General features: G+C 34.4%; 1 protein-coding gene across 3 annotated transcripts in view; it reads left to right on the forward strand.

Moving 5' to 3' along the window:
- The window catches only part of LOC114356654 (transcriptional regulator CRZ2), a 55,592-nt gene that overhangs the window by 18,180 nt on the left and 12,283 nt on the right, over positions 1-25,129 (forward strand). Inside the window, exon 3 of one of the 3 annotated variants that reach the window (XR_003656230.1) lies at positions 13,854-13,964. The exons of the other annotated variants lie outside the window; for them this stretch is intronic. The gene's annotated coding sequence lies outside the window, so the exon portion shown is untranslated. Of the gene's footprint in view, positions 1-13,853; positions 13,965-25,129 lie in introns of those variants that run through there. 3 annotated transcript variants of the gene reach the window in all.

Here is a 25,129-nt window from a genome sequence, read left to right on the forward strand (position 1 = left end):
AAGTAAAATATGCAATCGATTGTACAATGTAATGTGTCACACAATTAAACGTGTTTCTAAGAAACATATGAAGGATGTGGAATATCCGATGGAAATATCTTATTAGACGTTATGCAATGGCAGCATGCTCGATTGTCTATTCGGGATGATTTAGTTGTCAATCACTGGCAACACAGTTGTGGTGACGGACAACTCACGCACGCTGCGTCTGAGTCGAAGCCTTTTGCGGATGAGATAGACCGCAACCTCTGTCATAATATCGCAGATTATGAAGATAACGCCGGCCATGAATTCATGTAAACGCCAGGCAAAAGTCAAGGGTGCCGCGCGAACTTTAATGTGAGGCAGCGATGAAAAATGATAACATTGATCGATCGCTATTGTCTCAACAAAGCATCTAAATTATATATTAGAATTGTGTAGCAGAATCAGGTTAACAAATTGTTTCCCGTGGATAAAAAAAAGAATTCATTTTAACCTTTAAAATAATGTAGTTAAAAATAACTTCCCAAACTTGATTTAGTAATAGAACTTCTTCGTTTCAAGAGAGCCTGGTGTACCTTAGTTTGTAGTCGCAGTGTTGTTTTAGACTCTTCACAATATTTTATACAAATCTTACTAAATAATGCTTTCAAATCCTTTTAACCTCCCCAATGTACTTCAGTCAGGGCATAGACCTTTCTCAAAATATGAGGAAGTATAGTTAAAATTTTTGAAACAGTTTTATCCATGCATGCGTAATGCAATTTATTTGTCAATAAGTTCATACAGCGACGGTAAACGCTTATCGTTTGCTCGAGTTTATATTTGCTTGAAGGTAACACATACCACATGCAGGTCGGTAGGGTTGTCATACGGTTGCGATATTGCTCTACTGCAGTAGCTTTCAATACAGAAATTAAAACCAATATGGGTAAACGGTAAACCAACTGTGTACATACATACATATTGGAAATTGAAATACCAAAGTAGGAAGCAAAGACTTATGATTAAAAATTATCTTATGAGAGACTTTTTCAATATTTCTTAAGAAGATCTCTTTGCAATTTTAATTAAATAAGATTTTTTAATATTCATTATTCAAATAAGTAATCAATCGACGTACAGCAAGTATATATATATATCGATAGTATTGCTCAATAAATAAATAATGACTGATCAGTTACGACTGAATTTATGGATTAAATTTTTAAAAATCTTGATTGTAGAGCAACCCTAAAGTTCGGCCTCCGTCTGTTTCCGCGTCGGCGCCGGCGCACTAACCTGCCTCACTCCACGTGTATTGAGTTTCTGCAGTTCATTCGAATACAGTGCCTACTTCTGTGACATTAGTGACTATATTTCCCTTTTATAAGTTCACGACACAAAAGTACAGCAAAAACTTATTTTTTTCCGACGCTAGGAAATTAATTATACTTGTTGGCTCTTATAATTTAAATAAGAGCTGCACAAAATAAAAAAAAGTATCGATTAATTGAAAAATAGTGGTGGCATTTCATAAATTTTAAAACATCCTGAACCTGAATCATATTTGGATTGAATTTACAAATATGTGTCATACATTTAAAATGATGTGTGTTGCAAAGGCTCCTTTTAGCAATTTACACTTAAAATAAGCCATCAGTGAAACAAGTACCTAGTTGTCATGTTTCCGCACAAGCTTGAATTAAAATTTTGAGTGGCATGTCGAAGCTGGCATGCATGGCACGACATAAAAATAAGCTGTCATATGTAAATTTAACTAGCTCCTTCAGTTGCAGTGTAATTGTATATCATTACAGAGAGCCTTGGATAAATGCGATGCAAAGTAAATGTTGATGGTATATCGACGTCGCAGCCGATTGGTAAAAATGGTAAAATACATGTAAAACGGAAGTTATCACCCATTTTACTCGACAAATACCGAAATTGCAGTTCTGTTATTTTGTTAATATTTTCCGTGTCACTTTACAATAGCAACCCCGCTGATACATTCAATTTTGTACAAAACGAGAACCTGAAAGATGAAATGCTTCTTTCTAAATGACAAAAAAGCTGTGTGTTGAGAAATATCACATAAATAAGTACCTACATTCTTACTCATGATTTTTTGTGCAACCCGGTCTTTAGGTTTCATTATCTTTTCCATTTATTTTGATATAATTAAAAATGGCACATTAAATTATATGTTTTGAATCGATTAATTTTGAATAAATAATCAATAAAGTGTGTAGCGTGATATTTTATAAGTTGGCCATTTAGCGAATTAATTCACACATGCTTGTCACTTTCTTCGTGTGACTCAAAAACAGACCAACAAACCGCTCTCAATCCATTTAATCTTAATTTAATATGTATGTGCAGGGGATTTTTTATTTCTGCTCAAGCATGATACGCACGTGTGTCACAGTTTAATACATTTGATATAAAATATTTAATTCTAATGTTCAGTTTACTAAACATAATTTATTTCCATTAAGATACACGGAACAATAGGAAAAACCATTTAATCTATCCACATTAAAGAGGTCAACTGGTTTTCAAAAATGTTAATTATGCTAACACAAAACCTGTATGCGCTTGAAACTTTAAATAGACGTCTGATAAAAAGAGAAAAAAAACTTTGTCAAAATCACATTGGTTAGGTTAGGTGTTTTTATTGGCGTGGCATGCAGCGGAACCTGTTTGTGTAATGTGCGAGTGTTAGCCGCCGGAGCTCTGTTGAATGAGCACGCCCATGACTGGATTATATTGGAAAATAATATTATTATTTGTTCAGTCACAAAGCAAATATGTGCCCACCACGAAATGTTTCTGAGTGAAGAAGCTTGGTAGAATAATTTTACGGCAATGACTGGGAATGTTTTATTGTAATTTTTTTCTAATAACAAATGTTGGATAACGATGTAACGATCAGTGCAGTAAGAATAAAGGAAGCCTATTTAGTCACAGCTTGACGAACATCATCACGTTTTGTGGAAGAGATCTAAACACATTTATGATTCGCGAGTCAAAATCACGTGTCACCGATCTCAAATATAGTTGATTCAACTCAATCTTATTTCCATAATTTACAATTTAGTTTTCCTGCAAAGATGTTTCTTAAAACCTGTCCACACCATGCTCTACCTATTTCCCTGTGGTAATTAAAATTTTTATGTAAATTAATCGCATTAAAGGAATTGACGTAACTTTGAGTTTGATACACACCGTACACACCATAGAATGATTTCCTAGCAGTCTACTTACCTATACGGAGGGAGCTACTCATAGTGAATCGAAACCCACGCGTTGATGTCTTTTGTATGGGCCAAGCGCCGTGCCCCTCCTGTACGCTCTTATGTCCATCAGCATAATGGTTAAAATAAAGGGTTTTCGCCGGTGGTATTCAAGTTTACTCACCATAAATCTTGGGGTTTGACATTTGGCTTTAGACGCGTCATTTACGCCTTTGTGCCTTGTTAACTGACTTTTATTTTAATAACAGTTGTTGTTTGCGAGCTTATTTCCACGACGCTTGTTTAGTGCCACCAACAAATGACATCTCATTTATGCGTTGGGTACATAATCACAGGCAGCGTTTAAGCTTAAAATTACATAGCTTTTTAGAGTTATACTTACGTGTTATAAATAGCAAGTCGTAGTTAATATCATTGTCTTTGTTAATATTTTACATTTAAAATTTCAATGACACCTGTCATTTCGCTTGTTATCGATTTCCTTTATAACATACGTCATTTGTTAAGTAAACCCAAACAGGTTATTGGAACAAAAATGAAATACTCGACAAGATTTCGATCTCGAATTGAACCCAATTGTGTGCGAGATTACTGATCTGGTTCTTAATTTTAGTGTGTCACTTACTTTTAACTTTAAGCAAGACTTGATACATGAGCTAAGTATTTACGAAACGTTAAAGTAACTTATCATTACGCCATTTTCGGTTTCCGCAGTGCTGTTGTTAAGCTACTGAATGATTTTATTAATTTCGTAAATAAGTTTAATTTACATGTAATTATCATAATAATATAGAATTAATTTAGAAACATTTTAATCGCCAAATGCTTTGTTTCGTTTATAAGGGTGAATAAAAATTACTGAATTATGTTTCTCCATTTTACTTCGTTCCTTTTGTTCCGCAGTAAGATTTTCAGGATTTTATAATATAAGAAGTCTTACTTGTATGCTAATAATATTAATCATAAACCTAATTTAGAGGTACCTATTTTTGAGTTCTTTAGCTTTAAGTAGGCAATTGGTAATTATAAAGCCAAATTCTATTTAAGATTGTACAGTATCAAAAACTCTAAATCTTTTACATCAATCTCAAATCGAACGGAGCCGTGACTAGTTTTTGTGGCTATTAATGTAAAAAATAAGGATTATTTTTTGTAAAAAAGCATTGCCCAAGTCGGAAACTCCAATGGAACGATAATAATATAGTGTCAGTGGTAAAGTGGAACAAGGAACTCGCGTAGTTGGCGATTGGTACGTTGAACCCCCCTGTAGTTGTGTGAGTGCGCGCACACTCCGCCGCGTGTACGCACGCGGTGTGCGCACGCGGCGCGCGCTTGTGTGCGTCTAACACGCGTGTACGTGTATTAATCTGATTCATGGCACTCGAACTCGTGATACGTAGGTACGGCCGCGTGATGTCTTAGGCAGCATTGCCTTATTAAATGTTTTGGTAGTTTCTTCTAGAACCTATCGAAATTTAGGTCATAGATGTAAATTACGGATTCTTTACTGTATTGCTCTACCGATAATGTTATGTAGAGTAAATTACACTCATACATGTAAATTGCTGTCTTAGTCTATAAAGAAAATCCACTTTAAACATCTTTGATTCAACATCAATTGACTTGTTAACTTTGGTCGTAAATTCTTTCCATTTACGTCTATGAATGAGCAAATTCATGATAGCCCAATGAAAAGGTTAATCAACACCAAAATGTAATGATAATTCCGATTTTCAACCACTAATAAAACAGCAGGTTGAATTAATGAATACCTGTTTGTACTTTGTACACACGACTGACTGTCAGTTTCGAAGAACCCACGCTTCTTTGAAGCCGATTTGTTGTATTAATCATACACAATGAAAGTAAGTTAATAATATGGTAAAATAGGAAACGTCTGGGCATTATTTAAAAATAGCAGACGAAATTTACGTAATAAAGTGCTTCAGCCGGCACTTTCTTTAGTTTTTGCACGGCTATATGTTTTGCAGTATCGCTCTATCTCGACACACCTATGAATTCATGACAGCGTGAACATTAATGCATTTATGTAAATATAAATGCACAGTGAAATGTCGTTATTGTGATAATTTCCATTTTATAATTGATAGAATTTATAATGTAATAAACATAATGTAGCGTTTTGTATTTGTAGAACGATATGATGACGCATTTGGTTGATTTATTATTGCGCTGATTTCAAAAGAATTCAAATCTTTTCTTTTGGTACTTCCTGAACTTTTAGTGCACCTAGTAAACTTTTAAAATCTTCAAATTATTATTTAATATCGATCAATAAATTGATCTGCTTCTGTTGTTACTAACTGTTACATCCAAAATCGTTATAAAACATAAACAAGTAACTCATTAACGACGCCCAATGAAATAAAAATTATTGTTTTTTTACAAGAGTTTTTTACTTATGACTAGTGGAATTCAATAATTTAGTTTTCAGATATAAAAATTGAATAATGTTTCATGCTATGGAACGGTATCCTGAAATAAACCTTAATTTAATAAAAAACATTTTAAGATCGCACCAATTTCGAAATCACGAGCTCTCAACAACACGAAAATATCCAACAATTTTGTTAATTAATTGGTTAAAATTAAAACGGCAATAACCGAGCCTGAGGCCCGCGCGAGAAGTTGCCGCAAGCGTCCTTGCCTCTTGCCCAACATAAGTGCTCGCGTTAGCCGCATCGCACTAAAAGCTTTCCGCGCAAAATACCAGCAATAAGAACAACAAGTAATTAAATCGGTCGTAATTGTTTTAAGTGTTATGCGACGGGTCGATGCTGAATCTATTTGTGATTGCCGACCTTTGTTTGTTTCGACACGATCGGTACACTGCTCTACAATATTTGAAACACATCTTTATGATATTAGCATTATTATTTTACGTATTAAAAAATTACTTAGATTAATTTACGATGAAACGAGCTTCAAAGAGCTTTTTTTTACATAATACAAGTGAAAGTTTCATATAATTAAGTCGCATCTTACGAGTATAAAATCAAGTCACGTGAACTGATTATATTGTGCTTTTTCATTGTAATTGTATTAATAATACCATCATTACATATTTCTTTTAATTATATTACATTTACAACATAATTGACGGCGATTATAAATGTTAAGTACTCTCCAAGAGAAGCATTATTCAATTGTATTACAAAACCTTTCAGTCAAGTTAAACTTATTGAATTATTTACAGTCTATATCTCACCGACTGTACGAACAGAACACGTAACCTAACGTTATTGTTAACAACTTACGTTGCGTAAGCCACAATGCAATTTATAGATAAATGTCATTACTGACGTGATAAAAGCCGATACTAATCTATTTCATTGGAACACTCGAATTGGCCGTGGGTCACGTTTGGGCATGTCATTTCCTGGGAGACCTGGACCGCAAAGGTTAATTTTGTATTGTTTTAATAAAAGCAAAGCTAATTATGTTTATTGTTATTACTAAGCATCTGTATATGATGTTTATCATTACAATACACATATAATCTTCTGATGCATGTTCGGTTTTATCATTCTACTAGCTGTGCCCGCGACGTCGTACGCGTGAAAACCCGTTTTCGCAACATTTTTCATGATTGCTCTGCTCCTATTGATCGTAGCGTGATGTTGTATATTCGTTCCTCAATAAATGGGCTATCTAACACTGAAAGAATTTTTCAAATCGGACCAGTAGTTCCGGAGATTAGCGCGTTCAAGTAAACAAACAAACAAACAAACTCTTCAGCTTTATAATATTAGTATAGATGTATCTATCGCACTATTGAGGGCTAGTTTAGACACAATTTATGTTTGAAACAATATGTGCTATGAAGATGGTGACACCTGACTTCAATACAAGGTCACGCCCAAGGACTTGACACGCCACACGAGTTTACTCAACTACCACTCCTAAATGTCCATAGTCTTTGCTTAATTAAGATTCATTTAAATAAGCTCTTCGCTCATGCATGATTAATGAATGAGATTTATGGCCTATGAAATATTTGATGATAGATAAAAAAAAGTGGTCTGACGCCGGATAAAACTAGTCGCTGCCATTGTCTTCTACCAGTCTGTCAAAATTATTATAATACGGTATAAAATAATACAAAATAGCACTCATAAATAAATAAAACTCATACATTTGAAAAGGTTAACAGAATCAATTAAAATACCGTAATTCACGTGGATACGAGATTTATAGTTTCTTTGGGACATCGAATGTTTTACAATAATAAAATAAACATACATATACACTTCCTGAAAGATGCAACGCAAACTTATCTGTCTTTCAGTGAAAAACCTTGATCAACACAAGCAAAGCAAAAGGTTAGTCCATGGCATAATAATTAATAGTGTACTAATATTTTTATGTTCATATTTTTCGAATGCCATTGCTTGTAAGAATTTCTCGGTAGTTTGAATTTGAGGCATTTATCTAACAATTCCGTAATATCCGTTAGGACTAATTCAATGCAGGCACACATGGCGGGGCACTCGGGCGCACTCACACTAACGTAGCACGCACACGTGCGCAGGAGGCAGCGGCGCGGAACAAGTTCGGCCGACCTGCGCGCAAGAAAGAACTCAGCCAAGGACGCCGGCGTAACGGTGCCCCGCGTCCCCGCTGTACTGCCTTCGGGAAACTCACCCCGCTTAGCTAGCTGTCTGGCAGGGATGTTATGGGTTATGGATACGAACTTTCGGTTATGGATACGGTTACGGATACTATGCCCGTTTTCACCATCAATCCCTAATTTTAGTAATCCCTATGAAAACAAATGCCTGATGTTTTACCATAGGGGTCACTTAAAAATTAGGGATTGGTGGTGAAAACGGGCATTAGAAAAATATTATACCGGTTTCGGTTACGGTTACGGATAGAAAATCATTTCGGATTATCCGAATGTTTTGGATAAGATTTTTATATAAGATCATAAATAATGTGGTTGATAGTCCTTATTTATTAAGTAAATTAGCCTTTAAATGTATTAAACCTCGAGTCAGACACAGAAACACTTTTAGTATACCCATTTGTAGATCAAATTATCGTAAAAATAGTTTCATCATTAGAGCCACTAACAAATATAATACAGCATTTTGTCATTTAGACATCTTTCATGAACGCATTGTGAAGTTTCGCCGTCTCCTTCAATCTACTTGATTTTTAGTGTATCCATGTTAATTTTTTATAATGTTTTAATGTTAATATTTTCTTTTGCATGCATAGATTATGCATGCAAAAGAAAATATTAACACTATTATACACATCTGTCTCCTTTTCAACTTTGACTGTACAACCTAGCTTTAGAAACTTTAAAGGCCAATGTATAACCCACTTAATTTTAAGCTGCATGTGTCAAATAAGGCTGTATGTTTCTTTAATAAAGATAAATAAAATAAATAAAAATAAAATAATTTAGGTTACGGATATTAGAATTTTATTAAAGTAAAATTCAAATAGCAAGATGCTGCGCGACCCATAGCCACTTTATGTACTATGACGGTACTTATGATAAAGGTAAAACAGGCGGGTTATCAGAATGGTGCCAGACAAGTAACTAATATTGAAAATATTAAGATTTCGATTCCACCTTTATCCGAAACTATCCGAAACTTTTGAATCGGTTTCGGTTTCGGTTACGGATATTTTTTTATTTCGGATATCCGATAGTTTCGGTTACGGTTACGGATATCCATAACATCCCTGGTGTCTGGCTGCACACTGTCTGGACCCCGTAATCTATCCAGTTATGTCACCACTTACGTCACGGATGCAATCTTTAAACAACATTTTTTTGACGATTTTCCATTATCACTAATTAATGAGAATGGGAAATGCTTTACGCCTTCACCTCTTGCTGTATTTATTGAGGATATTTAGAAACTAAAAAAAGAATTTTAAATTTAACATTTAATTTTAACTTGTATTCAGGAAATTTTAATTGATAATTCCAATTTATGTGTACAAACTGTCGGCGTTAACATTATTCCGAGTTATTAGCATAATAAGTGTTGCATGCTCATTAATGTTGCCAATTGACTCATTACCGTACGCATGAGTGGAACATTCGCTGCAAATCAAAATCATTGGTGGCTCTAGCTGGTACAAATTAGTTAAAATACACGAGAATATTCAAATCGATTAGAACAATCACCGAGATAAATTAAGTGTACAAGGAAATTCCTTGAATTGTATTCAAAATCATTTAAATTCTAACAACTAAAATTATACACCTTACTTCACGTTATCTATCAGGCGGGCAATTATTATAAGATAACAACGAGAAGTTAATTTGTGTCCTACAAATGTCAAAGGTTACCAAGTTTTATTTGAAAACGAAAATGCCGAGCGACTTTGTTTGCATGATTAAACAGCTAGACTCTCGACCTATGAGATCATGATCGACGTGTCCTAAATGAAGCATAATTCTTCAGAAAATCCAATTTTAAGTTCCTTCGCCCGGCCATCGACCCTAAAAACCTTATATTTCATCTCGCTCTATCACCTGAAGTGCAGTAGTTTCGTCTCACAGTCACGAATACCGCTGCTCTGTCTTTATTTTGTTCCATTACGGCCAAGAACAATGACTATTTGTCGATAGGACTGCGTTCGTATATCTATTCTTTGCTCGCGGGCGCAGCGCGGGAGCGTCAGAAAGAGACGGCTAGCGTTCCGAAATTCACGACCTACGCTAAATGTTTTGGATTCTTATTGGGCCGCGGAGAGCTTTAAAGATGGCCACTCGAGGACCGTTTTCTTGTTACGATAACCCAATTTTGTTGCATTACGTCGGTAGTCGTTCTGTTTAAATTTCAATAAGGCAGCTCCATTAAGTTCGAATGTCAGGAGGTAATGCGAGTAAAAAGATGCCGACCTCGTGGCGTGTTCGCACGGTGCCGGCGCAGCCTCCGCGGGCCCCGCGCAGGCTGCGCGGGTGATTCAACTGTGTTCGGAAATGTCGAAGGTTTGCCGGACGTAGCTGACACGGAACTACCTTCAGGCTCATGCGTGTCTCCAGGTATTATCATAAAAACTTAACGATCAAACAACTTAGATAGAAATTAATAGGACGACTAGGTGAGAGTACCTATATTATTATAATTTCTAAAAAATAATGTGCTAATAGATTTTTGTTTTCAAACGTTGAATAAATAAGTTTTACCTCGAATGTAAACAAGAAGTCTCTACTATACTGTACTGACTGTACGTACAGTGCATAAGTAAATAGCATCAGCATTGCTAATCCGGTACAAAAGACATCAACGCGTTAGCATGCGAACATTTAAATGTTTTAAAGTTTCTTTTATACATTATTTTGCTGAAAACGCTTTATTGTAATATACATATTATATAAACTAATAATAAAAATATAAATTAAATCTTTTATCAAAAAATAGGATGTATTATTCATGTACAATTCAATAATATTACAAAGCTTTTGTTTAATTACTACTTTACTCATATTATCTTGGTATGCCTAATGTAAATCAGGAACAATTTAATGACGACTCAGTGCACTAATTCTACTTCCTCATTCCGATTGAAATCTTTATTATTATCTACAGTTACATTGAAATAACTTTGTGGTATTTTTAAATTATAAATTGAACCAAAATATACATAAGCGTGAAGGTTATTAATTTATTGTTATGTACTATAAACCGTATAACACGTGCTTTTGTTTACAATGATAAAACAGAATACTTTCAGCCATCACTGTTGCGAACAAGTTTCAAACCAATTTTATGTAAGATTTTTTCTCGGCATTTTTATCGATTGACTAAATCTATGATTGATTGTACGTGATTACAGGTTAAAATGAGTGATTAATGGTGTATCAGATTTCAATTTATTTTTAGATTACTGAGAAACGGATCGTCTGAAGTCTTCATGTTAATCTCTTTTAATACTCTATAAGTATTATACTTAGGTTTTTAGTTTTATATTGTAGCTTCAAAAGCATTAACTTCCTTAAACGCAGTATCTATTTTAGAAAAATTAAGTATCTGTTTATTAAATCACAATTAATTCATTTAACAAAATCATTTATAACTCAAGGTGCTTTGCTGGCTGCGATGTTGGTGCATTGTCTGTTTTCACGCCACACGTTAATTGGTTTGCACGTGGATCGATCTGAGCGATATTTTTTGCCGCGTGAACTTGACAGAGGTCCATGTCACTGCTGTTTTCCGCATTAATCACGACGCGGATTTCACTACAAATCCTGTTTATGTTTTTATCGCCAGATACCTACGTACCTACGTTTTTTGCTATCTATTTAATCGTTTGCAAACCATTTCTTTTGTGGTCTGTAGTTTTTGCGCGCTGTAATTGTTTGTTACGCACACTACGTTATCTGATCGGTATTGATTTAGGTAAACAATGACGATTATACAACACCGGTTTTGTAAATAAACCTCAAAATAAGTAAACCTATTTTGTTAAAGTTTCTTCATTCATATAAAAAAAAACATAATACAATTCCCACATTGCAAATCTAATTATTCAATAATTTCTTTCTTCCGTCAAAGTGCAAAATGCTCGAGTTTCTGAATCAAGCACTTGAAGTAGAGCGCGAGTGCTTCTCTCGACTGCCTTTGACCTTAACCGTTACCTTTTTATTTCACACAATTACAGCGTTTTTAACAAGTGAGATTGATTTTCCACTCAAGCGGTCATCCATCAAATTATATGCGTGCTACAATCGCACTTGTACTATCCAATTCTATTGGACTACGTGTATACTGAATAACCGTTTTTGTGACCGCCTGAGAAACACTTTGGGAAGAAAGTTTCATCTTAACAAATTGCTATTCTGAATTATTAGAGATATTGTTTTTCATTATGAATGCCGATTCTTTTACTTTTACTAGAAAAATATTCTGAAAGGAATCTGTCTTAAAAATAGTTTTGCAGAATTTAAAACAATGAATTTATTTTCCATGAAGATCGAACACCATTAGAAGAGGAGATACGGAGAATAAACCCATCAATCATGGTTTTTCTGAAAAAAGTACCAAGCTTTGTTATAAGTTAATATTATTATAGGTAGAGAGCCAATTCAGATTTAAGTATCATACAACATTTGCGATAATGGCCGAAGAGGTTCGTGAGTCGTGACTGCATTAGCCTATTTCCTGACATTTGCTTACACATCGGCTGCTTGATACATTGTATTGTAATAGATGGAAATCAGATAGTGCGTTGTCCACAAAAAAAGTTAAACTCCATATCGACATCACAAAAAACGAGAGCAGCCTGCTCAAGCGACGTTCAATCTTTATCATTGTTGTAGCAAATTAATCATAAGTGAAACTGATTGTTCACTCTAGTTTATTTTCGTAATGGACGGCTACCGAACATTTTTTAATGTTTTTTCGATGCGAAAGCACTTTGGAAAGTAGAAGCAATTTGTTATTCACTGAGGGACGCCGAACCTTCTAGTTCTTTGTTTATTTTTACAAGAACGTAACAATAGTGGGACTCGGTCGGGCTATCTATGAACTTACAAGAAAAGCGAACACTGGCAAAGCGGGTGTCTTTTTGAAATCTTATAACGAACATTTGATTCGACTTCACAGCAATTAAACGTTTCCATGGAAAAACACTCAACATCCACTTTCATTCGTACAATAACTCTATACGTTTGCACAACTAAATGTACTGTAGAAATCGACTAATTGTTGCTCTCTAACACGGAACAAACAAGCTTATAGATACCGCGAACGAAACTAATACACTAACCACTGCATTTTATTACGTCTCATAAACTCATATAACTGCCAAAGCTAGGCAGATTATAAAGTTTCACATTAGTCGTCCGAAGAGCTACGATGTTTAACGTTGCGATGACTTCGTTCCATTCTGATCTTTAAGCTCGTCGTGATAAGGTGTACTGGGGATTAGGTTTATAAGTATTACGTACATTTGGCAGACATCTAATCCACTAACGATTTACGGGAAAACGAGGCGCGTTTCGCAAAGCTGATTGCGGAGGTTCGAGATTGGTTCTCGTGTGTACCGTATCTAATTTATCACAAGTGCGCATCAGTGTAACAACCAATGCGAGAGCGCGGCGTGCGAATCGCTGCGTTTGCGACGCACTCGGGTTGCAGGTGTCAATCGCGCGCATACATTATAGCTTAGGAGACGGCCATTCCGGAAAATTATACTGTCATATTCACTCGGAATTGTAGGAAGTCTTTCTCGGAGCTTTACATTGTAATACTCGTATCTACATCGCTAATGCTTAAATGAATATGGATGAAATAGGCATGTTATAAAAGACATTAGAAACCTTACATAACTAAGCATTAAATAAGATTTTATTTTGTTCATTCATAAGGAACCTACCGACTGATAGGATTGCGAAAAGTATAGATTTATTCGAAATCCGAAATTTTAAATGTAAAATCTGTTTTAACAATCCCATTTAAAACGGCGTTGACACTGAAAATTAACTTTTAGAATCGGGATAGTGATTTATGTATATTAATTATTCATTCATGATTTGCTTACTGGCCTAGGGGCCAATTAGAAATTCAAACTATGATTCTGACAGCATCACACAATTATTTTAAAGTGCTTTATTTATAATATTTTTGTTTTTTTTTTCAGGTAATAACTTTTGAAATCTATCAGCTGAACGCAATGCCTAGGCCTATAAGTCATGGGAGGCGTAAAGACGCGCTTGCAATTTGGCACGAAGCGGGTATGTTTAGTGAGAGTACATACATATAACAGTAAATATTGCCACGATATGTTATTAGCCATTACGCATATATCCTAACAACGTTTACTAGTTTGTAAATACACGTAAGATCGCCTCGCGAGTTAACCCCTATTTCAATATATCAATATTATGATAATATCAAATCATTTAGATTTGAACGGATTAGTCTTACCGATCTACTCGTAGGTATGAGATAATGCTATCGCTATACCATTGGTCGTGTCGAAATTATAAATTAAAATTAGTGACTAACTAAGATCACTAAGTATTCTTAGCCAATGTTTACATAACCAGTTCAGAAAAAATATGTAGGCAATTTTTAGTCGATCTTCAAGTTGTACATTTAAATCAATAAATAAAACAGCACTTTATATTCTAAGGATGAATTTAAGGCACGTCTTGTTCCATTTAAGTATGTTAATGACTTACAAATATGATATTTAAGCTAATCGAGATACCAAAAAAGATATTAGTGCTAAGTTAGATTAATTACCGGGGTTTCTATGTTGAGGACTTACATAACACAAAATACATACTTGATTAGCAATCCGACCCCGCTTCGCACGAGTTTTACTGTTTTTAATTTTTGAGATTAGCCCGAAAATGCTAATTACCGAAATTAGTCGACTACAAAATATAGTAGCGAAAAATATTGCAAAATATCTACTTGTCTCGTGAAGCAAATGTAAAAAAATGCCCTTGCTATCTAAATTATAAGAACACAATAAATTGTGTGTAAGATTTACATCTTATCATATCAAATTGATAAATAAATAAAAATATTAAAAATAATAATCGTACATACAGAAAAAATAAAACGTTAAATATGCGTCACCATTAGTATTTTTTGCTAAATTAATTTAAAATTAAGTTGTGTCATATTTTATTGAATGTTTAACCACTAAAATGCTCCATTTCCATTAAACGGCCTGCCATATTAGTATGCAGGATATTGCCTTCAAGGCAGACCGTGCCGTCAATATCCTTGTTTACGGAATAACTATGATTTTGAAGAGAACTCATATGATTAAACTGATTATTTTGTTCATAGTTTCACCGATAATATTACAAGAATACAGGATGTAATTAATAGAGATCCTATATACAGCGGCTGTACATGAAGTCGTTCACTTTAGTAGAAAAGTCAAGATTATTTCAATTATTCGTAAACATTCATTTTAACAGCAACAACTGTACAATGGAAATTAAATTATACATAAAATATCCCTATTATTTAATAAATTAAAGTTTAAAAAAAGTATCGTGTAGTACTCGTAGTAACTACGAGCGATACACGATACTACGATAAACTACGACATAGTTATCTACTTGACACAAGATAGAAGAGATGAATTTACAAAATACAAAATATTTTTTATTTACACAACTAGGTATACCTAATGCAAAATAACCATTGAATTTAAAACTTTTATCTACCATGACATTAAACAGTCTTGATTGCTGACCGCGAATCGAAATGGTGGGACGAAAAACTTATTCGCATAATTGCGCTAACCTGAAAATGTATCGATTCGGTACATTGTTGTAAAGGGAATACGTATCCGAGTGTACGTGCTTGCGAAGTAAATGTCAATAACTGGAGCAATTTAAAGGAAAGTTATTAAATAAAATTATGTTTTCACTTAAAACTTGCGGCAATTACCTTGATAAACAGTCGTACTGCATGAACCCTTCAATTAAAACTCAGTATTCCGGTTTCACAAAGTGTACTTACTTGCCTTCTCTCAGGAATTATAATTTGGCCATATTCATTACGAAACTGACTCTGTAGAGTGCTGAAGAACAATTGTCATGCCAATTTTATGTCTTTGTGATGAGCAACTACAGAAAAACTTGCTGATATTAAATATATCAAGACCATTTTAAAAAGTGCATATTTAATTTGGTTAGCTGGACATTAAAACTCTTTCAGAATCTTATGAAATAAAAATTTCATGGAGATTTTCGGGAACTTCCGATTGGTCTACCTTTTAAGCCTTTAAGCAATTCGACACACGTCCATTAGCCCGAATTAACAGAGAAAGGTAGATTTATTTAAATAAATTAAACAAGTCTACACTAACTTAGTAACTATCGAGCGTCTTGGCGATTTATTTCAAAGTATTGAAAGCGTTTTTCGTTTGAATTCAGCTTCATCGACAATAAAATCTATATTTAGATGGCACGTAGTATTCAACACGCATCAGCCAATTTATGACGTGCAATTTATATCTTCGTTTAGCCCGAATTTCATTTGTAGATACGGTGTAATTGATGTCTATTCTATGAGTCTTCGGGCACACAAATTCGATAAAGAAGCGGATCGATTAAAAACGCCATTATCGATAAAAATAACCATTACGTTTATCGATTTAAATTGCAAACGAGCGTCACACGTTTGCCAGATTTGGCGTCGTCGTTATTTCTTGTTAATTGGCACCGGCTCGCTCATGTCCGGCGGTCGGGCGGTTCCGTCGTGAGTAACTTTAACACGTGATTATTGTACCCTGTACATTGTTAATTTTACACATGTACATCTATGTATATTGGTGCCGGATATTAGAGTGTACCGCTAATGGTAAGTTTCGGACCAACTCTATAATTATATCTAGATTTTTTTATTAAGTCGCTAGTTATTTGCAAAATCATCCATTAAATTATATGTAATTCAACGGATAATGATCCCACATTCTTCCTCACCTACTTAAAATGCTATCGTTAGATTTAGGTGCCTATATTTCTTAAACCAAATGTTGAGACTTTGATACCAATAAACCTTGATACAAATGTAGGCATTCGTTAATGTTGAATGTTGTCTCCAATATTGTCATTTATCTCAACGTCGTATAGAAACAGTGCAGATTGTAAATGGCGAGCGAACGTAACACAATAGGCCTTAGGTATTCGTGCAGTTTCTAAAGCGCTGGTGGTCCGCGCGCAGTAAATCTCTTAGTACGGATCTATGTTAATCGATAGGACATTAACAACGGTGTGTCGGTAATGGTCAGTCCTGGACGAGGCTCCGGCGCTCAAGGCTGCGCGGTGAAAGGACGTGAATCTGGATCATCCCAGGCCCACTGGTAAATGCCGGAGCGAATCTACACAAGCTATTTGAGCTGCAAATGTGCAGCCTTCGGATACAAATCGGAAATTGTCGTTTGCGTGCGTCGTCCTGACGTAAACCGATCGCATGCTCTCGAGAACGTAGTGGCTCAGATGCTGCGACGACATCCAATAAATTACCTCAAATGGAAGATATTCGCTGAACGGTGGCGTGTATTAGCTTCGTGGCTAACTAAATGGCTCACGTTGAATGTCGTTATTTGTTCACATCAAAATATGAATCTAGCTAAAATATCAACTAATTTTATATGTTATTTTGACAATATTACACGTATGTGTGATTTATATAAAAAACAAAATTGATATTTATGAGCTATGAAAAATTAAAGTGACATTGCTTAACACAAGTCCAATCAATCTTATGATAAATGCTATGAGTTATAAATCGTTGTGTAATATTCTTTAGTTTATAAATATTACAGGCAAATAAAAACGTGGTTAGTGTTCACGAAAAGTTTCATTAATTTGGCAAGTTAAAACCTGACCATAATAAATCATTGATTACAGCGGATAATTCAATAAAAATAACTCACACGCGGTCTGAAAAAAAAACAGATTGTGGGAGTTTTTACCCGGAGACAGTTCTGTGCCTATATTTTAAATTCTAGCCAGATAAACTGGTTCATCCAATTGATAGTAAATTCCTATAGTCCACAATACCTAAATGGCACATACACACAATAATCAAAGGCTTCAACAAACTCTTGCCTTTTTTCTAAAGCTCATGTGACTAAGTATAAAGGAAACTTAATAAACAATTCACAGGTTGCTTAAAACTTGCATTTAACGCATTTTTATTTGTTATTATTACACTACTGTAATATTTTTATCAATTTAAACTAGGTATTATGAAAGTCTTATTTAAAACAAGATACGAAATACATTTTCAAATCCAATTAAAAACTAAACAAATCTTTACAAATCCCTTTTTCAAATACTTTAAATATATTGAAGATGCATACATACATAAGTAATCATTTCCTAAACTCATTCGATTTGTAACAAAATATAATTAATCATTGTTGTATCTGGTTTACCTTGTTAAATTAAATATCATGATTATTAATTCACCTGTTTTAAATTCATTTGTAGATTGCCTTAAAATTGCAATTCAGTATTGGCAATTGAAAATTATAAATGCTACTAATAGACTGAGCTTAAAGCTGTTTTATTTGCCGACGTTTTTGTTATACTTTAGCCTATGAACATTAGATTCGACTTCGTGATTAAAATTCCATTGTCTACGAGCATATTTTAAAGTGAGTGCATAAAATACATTATTGTGTCGTTTCATTTCAAATCTTAACTCTACATTTGGATAAAGGCTACTTATTAGAATTGAAACCATGTAGGACATAATCAACTCCTTTGAGATCGTAGAGCACGCTTGCATTGATATACTAACTGATGACAGAAAAACTGATAGCTAGTATAAATTATCATATACCAGCCTGCACTTCGAAGTTATATCAATAGATAATTTGTAACCAATTCAATGTAGCGAGTTACGAATCTCCACGTCAACACCACAGACTATGCAAACGATGTAAACTGCATTGCGAAATCCTAGCGGCCGATGGACGAGATAATATCTGTAAATAAGTACCAACTAATAATGGCGAAATAAATTGATGCAAGTGAGATCACGACTCGCGAGTTATTACTGAAGCCATCTACACCAGTTTACGGCGTTAAAAGAGGTTAAGTTTGCTAATATTACGAGTACTACCTACATTACAGAGTACTAAACATAATACTATCACATTTTATCTGTTTACACTGTGGTACCACCGCTGTGTATCACATATTACTTCCATATAATGTTTATTTTAAATTACCTTGAGAAACTGGCGATAGAATTGCCATTTACGAGTATTTATTAATCAAAGATGATGAAACATTTTTTATATTAACAGAATTATGAAACTATTTCAAATGTAATGTTCACAGTTATCTTCTGCATACTTAACCATTTGAATTTACCCAACTAACCTTATCAGATTCGTGCTAATTTAATCCAAAGTAATTATAATTTAGATTCCGTTCAGAGGCCGTACTAATTAAACAGATGTAACAGCTTAATATTTATCATTACATGCGTAAGCGCAGATCAGTTATACGCTTTATTGCTGGAGATGTTGCGATAGCATCTCCGATATATTGCAGGCATATTTCAAAATATGTGCCCAAGTCGCCAAACAATGTAACCAGTACCACAGATAATATAATACTAGTCCAGTACGAAGGAGATATCTAAAACGATTTAGCAGAAACCGTAATAAGTTATGTTACTTGCTATTAAACAGTAGTATTTACTTTTCCTTGTAGCTTTAATATATCTTACATTTAATATACCTAACTACAGTGTAGAAACTATTTAATTGTTTTATACTTCAAACACCAAAAAACATAGTTGTCATACAAGTTACTTTATTGGCCATCTTCTTATTTTATTAACACACTAGAAAGTGTTCCAATGTTAGTTGTAAATTGGCTTGACGATGATTTTAATTACAAAAAAATAACTAAGCAATTATCAAATACTTTTGAAAGTAGTTTTCGTTAAATTACCTACCAAAATAACAGTGATTTATAGAATGTACATCGCACCACTGAGACGTCTAGAATTCATATAACTTAGTGTTTATTGAGAAACATTAGCACTACTGGTTTATTATAAATCAATCAAGTAGTTTTTGCGCAAAGAAAAAAGCTCACATACTAAGCTTAAGGTGCTAAAACTAAAACACTGAATGGGTCATTCCATGAAAATGTGTATATTTTCGACATCATTTTGTCCTAAACTTTTTTAAGGTGCTTTTGAATACTTTATTAGTGTAAATAATAGTTTATATATTAATTATGTTATGTCTAAAAGGGCCAGTCACTTTATGCTTTATTTTAGGAGAAATTATAACTTTAAATTTTTTCATACTACATTACTCAAATGACTTTTTATAAAGTATAAAATTTATAACCATAACATTTATAGATAAGTTAATATACTTACTGTAGTTGTTTTGTAATTTTCACTTTATAAAAAACGTCATTCCATAACTAGTAACTTAGTCCCTAGCGCCATTAAAAGCTAGGGCCTGACGGTCTAGGGACTGACGATTTGGAGTAAAACTTAACACAAATGCAGATTAATTTTATATTATAAGATGCTTAAAACGATGTGCCGAAAAAAGCCAAAAAACTACACGTAAATACTATTAAATTATATACAATTTCCTATTGTAATCAATAAAGCTACTCAACTAGGGACTGACGAAGCGACTGGATCAACACCATGTTTCCGCAACAATTGGCACGTTTGCACTAATTCAAAGAACGGTAGCCGCAAAGTCCGTATGGTCTAAAGATAACTTCGTATCGTACTTTAAACTCAACTAAATGTCATTCACTCTAAATACTTATTAAAGCGCAAAATTATAAAATCAGTGCGTGGCGAGGGAATGACGTTAAAAGCTGTGGACTCTTTTTCAACTTAAGAAAATCAAATTATTGTTTATTGAAACCGCAAAATATTAATAGGATTTGGTGTAATATACGTTTAAATAGATTATTTGTTAATTAAAACAAAGGATCAAGTTGATGTTTCTATAAATATGGGTTCCAAAACACAAACTTTTGGAGTACGGACATGACTAGGGAATGACGTTATGGGTTATTTAAAAGGAATTTAAGATGTTTTAAAAATAGTTTAAAAAAATATAAATGGGTGATGAATAAAACACATTGCGAGCTGTTATTTAACAATTTTGGAATAAAATATTAACAAATATTCCATGTGAAATGTGGCGCGGACTAAGAGTTGACATATTTTTGTGGAATGACCCGAATACAATTTTTTAACTCTTACAGTGATAGATTATGAGTAGATATTAGTAAATAATAAACTTTTCCATGCGGTAATTGTCTATAAGCTATCTGTTCCTGAACTTATAAGTTTTTATATAAATGCACTAAAAAGAAAAAAATAATCTAAAGTAGGTACTTAATTAAAATAGCATTTCACGCCTGATACTAGCGCGCAGTGTAACGTGCGCTTGGCTTCCTGGGTGCCCGCGGCTGTACAATGTTATTGACTTGTTAATTTACTACTTTGACTTGTGCGCTATGTGTATTGTATGTCATGACTAAATAAGGTGCAAAAATTTGTGTATTTTCTGTTTGTTAAAGTGAACCTCTACAAAGTAAATAATAATTTTCTGGTTACTTTTCCTTAACATCTAATCCAAAAACATGTATTTAAAAAAGTTCAAAAGTTAATTATATCCGCGTGAATAATTGTAAATAAATCCTTATATTTTATAAAAATAATATTAAATACCTACACTTGATTCCAATTTGAAAAATGCAGACATTCCACTCTCCAAAAACAAGGTCGTTTTTGCTATGTTATCCGAGTGTTTTTATCATTTCCGTATTCATAATATGCTCGTAAAACGAAAGCTATTTCGGCGGCTACCTGTGTTCATACACATTTAGGATTATTTTGCATATTTTATTGTAATAAAAAAAAGGTTATCGGTTATCGCAATATGAGTATTTACCGTTGTCATCATTTTTTAAAATAATTTAGGCTGAGTTGCACCACCTAACTTTAACGATAACTATGACGATAACCGGTGCTTTTTGTATGGAGTTTGACAGATATTTGACGTTTGTCAAAGTTAAAATAAGATGGTGCAACCCAGCCTTAATGTGCTAATTAAATGTAGGTATTGGATACTCTGATAGTTCTCCTTTTTAGGATTACAATCATAAACCGTATCACCCAATGCGTAGAGTCAGCGCGTCATCAGAGACAGAGCATCTGCAGTAATGCTTCTAGTCATGATGGAGATATAAGTGTCAAAATTAATTAAGCAAGAAATCGACATCCCATAAATAGGCACTTTCATTTAGGCCGACCGTATTGGAAGCCCACAATTACGCATCATATTGTAAAGCTAGTCACTCACCTGTCAAGCATTTGATGCGTCTACTGCTGTGCTTTATTACTCTACAATCGGAGCCGAGTGTTAACTACCAATTAGCATCTTCATTTATTTCCGTCGAGCCGCTGTCAAAACATTATCTCATTTGATCTTTTATTTGTACAGTGATGGACCAAACGTCACAATGTCTATTAAAACTTGCCTTACAATTCACTTTCGTGAAATGCTGATTGATTTTGCTTTTCGAATTTATTGAGGTGGCACTTTTTGCACATTGGTTATTTTCGAAAGTCATTTCGATTGATCCGAGATGAATAACATATCCTCATTACCTAGGTACTTTTGATTGATTGTATAATTTTACTATATTTAATAATACCTATCTAACTACCTCATATTTTGCAAAAGCAAAAGCAGGATTACGTATTTGAAATTTCATTTCAGAAATATCGCATTAAATTATAAGATTTGTCTGCAGCCATGAATTTCTACAGTTATCTCTGCTGTATGCTATTTCTAGCCATATTAAAATGTAAATAAGCATGAATGTATCCAAAAACTGTAGGTATGGACCGTTTTTATACACAGCGCCGATGAAGCAAAAAACTTGTTTGGTCGATATTTACTCGTAATTGCGTTCAGTGTTCAGTCACCTATTTAGGCAGTACACGAAACAGTATCGGTTTTCATCTCGACAATGCCGGTTAAGGGACATTCTGCGAATAACATTGATTAAAACCCCATAAGAGAGTGAACGTAGGTGTTTCGCACGAAACCAGAGTAAACCGGATACGAATTGGAGGGCGCTCCCTCCGCTTTTCTGTAACTGGAGCAGACAGCCGCGGGTCGGCTCGAATATCGCCCCTTACGTCGATAATAAGATTTTCTTTGGAGCCCCGACTGCGTTTCTCTTTTTTGTGAACGCACCTGCGATGTAGGGCAATCTTGGCTTATTTCGAAATGCAGTGATTGACGCTTATCGATACAAATCATATGTCTCGAACTCTCAACAGACTTTGCCTACGCAATTCGCGCGGTTGCAATATTGCCAATTGTAGTGATGCTACTATTTATTGGAAATCATTATCATTTACATGTCACGCAGAATATTGCAAAAATATGTGCCCCATTGTATCAATTACTTAGCATCAGTTTTAATTAAAATATGCTCTGGTTGGCCTGTAACACTCCACTTGCAGTTCTAATGTTTAATTCAAAAGGTCGGCAGTGTTTTTGCTGTACTGAAAAGGCTAATTGGTATCATCAGTCTTGTAAATAGACACATTTCGTAATCTTAGTAACCAATCTAATTAGATAATCGTAAAGGAATATTAGAATAGGGCGAATTGGTCATCGCTGTATAATTTTGGTTCAGATGTGCCATATAAGCTAAACCAGATTGACAAGATTACACGTCTATTCTAGGCACACGTGCTATAGAATGACGACAAATAGGTAAGTAAAACGTGAATGGATGAAGCGGTCTCGAAATTATATAGATATAAAACTTCGATGTCATCAGACTATTAACAAATGTAAATGAAAGCTCAGAGATTTTACTTAAATATAAATCTGACAAATAAAATCATCTATGATTTATCACCTAAGCACGGGTTACACATACAGATTATATCTTTACGAATTGTTAATTCAATTGATCTAATTTTTAACAACCATATTCATATACTTTTAAGTTATTTACTCATGGACAGGACACAGTAAATTACTTAATTTATCATATTTCTTAATTTTATTGATTTATTAAACCTATCATTTCTTGTAACTTGAACTTGATTACGTAACACATTATAACTCGTACAGCGCAATTCTAAAATGTAAATGGTCATCGAAATAGAGTTAAATCTGCGTGGGAAAATTGTTAAACTGGACCGTATTTGATACACTGGACCATATTTTACAGCGTAGGTTCTAGCAATTCGGCGTAAGCGCAGCGAGTGAAGTACTCCCGTTAATGTCACGAGTAGATTGTGCATCCTTGCGAACGCACCGGCCATCCCGGCCGCTATAAATCAGAACGTAAACCGCAATAGACCTGTATTGGCATTTATAATGGCCGCGTGTTCCACTATCCACGATGCACGTTTACTATCTATATACACTTAATTATATCGGGCGAACTACGAAAATAATTACTGGGTTAATTGAATTGCAAATCTTATTGCATCAATTTCTCGTAATATTAAGCTACCATATCTGATGGCCGGTTATAAAGATACCGCATCCGTAGTTTGAAACTATTTGGTACATCGCGTATAGTTTAACTTGAAATAGGAGGTTCTAAAATGCAATTGCATGTGAGCCCGAAATTGCGAACTCAAGTTCTCTAACGTAGCTAATAGGTGTGCGTTAGTAGGAACCTGTCAGGAGGAGCTTCGCGTTTGTAAATTTTATTTGATGTGAGGTCGTTAATTGCATTAACCGCGTGTCACTCGAGGTCCACGGTTACGCGGAGTAATCTGCGCAATGATAATTTCACTTCATCTGCTATCCGACTTGAATACATAATAATCTGGCATAAAATTGCAACAGCTAGATAGACGAGAGAGATCAAAGGCTGTGCAAGCAAACGGTCATCTTCGTCTAAATGCCAAGGGTCAGAACGCATGGAATACCGACGTTACTGGGATTGCTTGACTTGAGAATTAACTCAATTCTGACTTTACTTTTTTAATGGATTCAGTTTTGTAAAGCAGTTCTTTATCGATTATAAATGAAAATTAACGAGTCCTAATAAGCTTTAGAAAGCCCAAGCCCAGCCCAATTATTTGTTGTTATGCCTTCTTTGCGAAAAAATGAGATTTTCACGTGTCTAATAGTAAAAGCTATTTCATTGGTTTATGTTTCATGGCCTGAATATAAAAAGAATCACCATAATTTGATGTTCATAGTTCGAGGACAGGTCAACACTAGCCCGCACAAATGCCGGGCGCTCGGATGACATCGCGGGCGCTCTGGTATGCACCACCGCTCCCTTTTATGGCCAGCGACTAGTATTTATCGATCTCGCGAGTAGATCGGTAGCTAATTACTCAGCAAATACGATGAATAGCTTTCGTTTCGTATTCAGCCGC

This window comes from Ostrinia furnacalis, unplaced genomic scaffold (genome assembly GCF_004193835.3).
Source record: "Ostrinia furnacalis isolate ACB-3 unplaced genomic scaffold, ASM419383v2 OfSCF2847, whole genome shotgun sequence".
NCBI classification, from domain to species: Eukaryota; Metazoa; Arthropoda; class Insecta; order Lepidoptera; family Crambidae; genus Ostrinia; species Ostrinia furnacalis.